Source organism: Lates calcarifer, unplaced genomic scaffold (genome assembly GCF_001640805.2).
Source record: "Lates calcarifer isolate ASB-BC8 unplaced genomic scaffold, TLL_Latcal_v3 _unitig_4820_quiver_837, whole genome shotgun sequence".
Taxonomy (NCBI): Eukaryota; Metazoa; Chordata; class Actinopteri; family Centropomidae; genus Lates; species Lates calcarifer.
The window spans coordinates 1-3,602 of NW_026117130.1; the positions used below are offsets into that span (position 1 = coordinate 1).

Below are 3,602 nucleotides of genomic sequence, written 5' to 3' on the forward strand. Positions count from 1 at the left end.
CTCATTATCAAACATTCATAGTTCTTGAGAGGCAGTTCGTGCTCCCTCCCACCCCTAACCTATGAACTGTTGAGTTTTGAAACCACAGGAACATTCTGTTGTTTCTAAAGAGTCTCGTCTACATTAACACATTTTCTCGTGTGGTTTGTTTCTGAGCTCAAACTGTCAGCAGCATCTGCAGCATCTAAAACACACACACCAAACACACAGTGAGAAAACTGACAGGAGGCTTTTTAAAAATAGTCCATGCATCAGTCAGAACATCTGTGGGTTTGAACCTTTTCTGAGTGTGAGAAAGTTCAACAGCTCCTGTGAAAACTGTAACGCTTATCACCGACTTTAACGAAGGTAAGGGGAATTAAAAACACAGCATGAGGAAAGAGGAAAAATAAAAGTATCTCTTTTCTAGACCCAAAAGCATGATGGGATGCTTTCTGCTTCAGGATGTTAATGAAGACTCCAACTTCCAGGTTCTGTTTTGGTCATTCCCACAGTGCATCAGTCCCATCACAATCAATCACTAATCAGTGTACCTGCACCTGGTGATAGATACAATGTGAGTTAGATCTGATAAAATGTTTAGAGCAACCTTCATGTCAGAGTATAAGTGGATATATAGACAAATATATATTACAAAATGACAGCTAATCGCTGCGTACCTCTGCAGGATGAGCACGAGCGTCACTGGAGAGACAAAAGAAACAAACATCAGTCATCGACTCATCTACAGGAATATATCAAACCGGAGTCAGTAACTCACTCAGTGTGAAGCAGAGAGCTCTGACCTCCATGATGTCTTCAGACTGAAACACAGTGATGTCGTTAAAACTTCCTCTTCCTGTGCAGGTTTTGTGTAAAGCTGATGTAAAAGCTGAGGTTAGACACACTTTGGCTTCATGCAGCATCGTGGCTACAGGCCGTCTGTCTGTCTGTCTGAGGACTTCTGTTGTACGTCTGTCACCAAGTCTCTCCTGTTCTCTTTCTTTGACACACAGATATTCATTGAGTGCAGACAACTGTCACTTTAATGTTTTATTTTCGCCTCAAACACAGGCTGAGGACTGTAACTCTGTGACACTATGAGGCTGCAGAGACACAAAACCTACACAGTCTGTAGACCGAGTCTGTAGATATCACATATGTCCTCCAGTCTTTATCTCCTTCATCTCCCTTTATCGCATTTTCTTCTTTCTGTTTCACTTTTAATCACCCTCACACACACACACACACCGTGGCTACAAGAGAACAATGATGTGTCCACCACTGTGACCTCTACACTCTTTATTAACAAAACACTTCATTTAATCTGATGATTCTGCAACAAATTAACAAATAAACAACAGAGTAATGAGACAGGCAGTAAGAAATAAAAACCACTGATCATAAACACATAACAAAAGGCAAAGTCCATGTGACGGCCATCCAACACCACAGGAAGTTAGTCTCTTCACCAGATAAAGGACACACACTGACAGTGGATTAAATGTTGAGGCTGTCATTAACAGAGATTTCTACTGATGCTGATTTTGTTTTCTAATCAAAGTGTACATGATGTGATTTACAGAACAGATGAGCTGTAGCAGTTTAAAAACATGTAACTGAATCTAATAAATTAGTCAGCGTCTCTGCAGCTTTAGAGTAACATTAGCTGCAGACAGATGAATGTAATAAGATGGTTTCTGTCATCTGCACATTTGATCGTTTTGATTGAACCTAAAAATAAGTTGTACCTTTCATAAGTAACTCTGAAAAATGTAAAACAATAATAAATGACATGAGTATACTGTATATAAATATTATACTGAAAAGACCTTCAAGTTCAACCTTATATTTGATTAGCAAAGCGAGCTAATGATTCCACACTTTCACACTCCTCATTCATTTTGCAGAGATTTGGTCATAAACGAAATGATGAATGATGAATTTATCAGATAACGGTGCGACGGGAAAAATTAAAGGATTATCAAAAAGACCAAATTCATCTGTTAGTTGACATGAGCATCATTTGTTGAAGCATGTATCTTCAGCACCATCGACAGCTAACTGTCCTCACCTCCATCATCTGTTGGTAATAAAAAAGGAACACGTGTAAAACATAAGCAGACAGATGGGCTTAATGTAATGATGTATGTGACGTGATGTCTGACCTCTCCCACGGGGTTTTTAAGTTTTTTCCAGGTGACCTTCGTTGGAGAATTGTCATTTCCACACTTGAAACCTGGATCCGTCTGAACCTCTGAACTGTGAAGGAGAAAAAACCAGTAGTGTCAATTCAAACATTGAAGAAGAAGAAGAGAGCTGCATTAGTGAATAAAAACAAATGAAACTTACAGTGACCATGTTTCCAGCCTCCTTGGTCGACACTGGAAACTTGTATTTGCTACTCGTCGTGTGAAACTCAATATTTACCATCTGTATGAAGGAGATTCAATGATGAACGACAGAGAGAAGCTTCTTGTAGATATGAACTAACCTCAGTCCTACGCTTTAGAAACATCACACAGTACTTATCTGTACTCATCATTACCTCTTTGGACTTCTTTCTGAGACGAACAGAATTGCGACTCAGGTTGACCTGATCCAGAACAGCACGGCTGGTGGGTTGGTACTTCCTGTCTGTCGGGGGTGGATGTCTGAAGGAGGAGGCAGAGTTAGAGCTGACTAACACTCAGTTACCTTTAAAGATCAAGGCAAAGGGACCTAACTCTAATAAAGCTGACTTACACGTGGGTGGCACAGTGGAGCAGTGGTTAGCACTGCCGCCTCTATCTCCAGTTCTGGGTTCGAGCTCTCATTCGTCCAGGACTTCTCTGTGTGGCCTCTGTATGTTGGGGTTCTCTCCGGGTTCTCCAGCTTCCTCCATCATCCAAAGACACGCAGGTTAACTGGTGACTCGAAATCACCTGTGAGCGTGATTGGTTGTTTGTCTCTGTGTGTTGGCCCGGTGGATGGACTGATGATCTGTCCAATCAGTCCGACTTCCACAGCCTCTGCTGCTCCGTCTGAGGCTTCGTCAGTGGTTTTCTTTCACTTTCTCTGTTGGTGTTCAACCAAACCTGAGTTTGGTTCCTTCTGGATGAGTTTCGTCTTTACTCTTCTAGTTTCAAGCTGTTCATTCACCTCAGTCGCTGTTTGAAAACAACAGTAAATTTGAAGAAAAAAAACTATTTAAATGAGAGAATACTGTGTTTTCTTTCTCCAACCCAAACACTGGATAAATTCATACAACAGTTTCTATTTAAACATGTCTGAGGAACCTGATGAGGATGGTTCATTTGTGACCTACTGGTTTTTGTTTTGGCTCCATGTCCACACAGAAAAGGAAATCGCAGAAATAACCATTAAACCCAAAACAGCATTCATGCTGACATAGGCAGCCCAAGATTGAGACAATGGGGCCACGAAGAACTCATCTGAAAAGATAAAACACAACATGAGACCAGATCTCTGCCGTTAAAGCCTGTGACTGTGGTCACATGATGAATTCTACCTGGAACATGAATCTCTGTCTCTGTGGTCTGGTTGGTTTTGTTCTGTTGGACTCTACAGGTGAAGCTGTTGCTGTGTCTCTTCTCCACAGTCACTCTGCTGCTGACAGTATA

The 3,602-nt window shown here is 41.2% G+C and overlaps 1 long non-coding RNA gene across 1 annotated transcript; it reads right to left on the reverse strand.

The window, feature by feature from the left end:
- Positions 1-2,209: 2,209 nt before the first annotated feature.
- On the reverse strand, positions 2,210-2,601 carry LOC108902411 (uncharacterized). The gene is made up of 3 exons (XR_001964068.1): positions 2,528-2,601; positions 2,332-2,412; positions 2,210-2,241 (listed from the first exon to the last, which is right to left on the reverse strand). It is a non-coding gene; the product is annotated as an uncharacterized LOC108902411 (long non-coding RNA).
- Between the last annotated feature and the right edge of the window lie 1,001 nt (positions 2,602-3,602).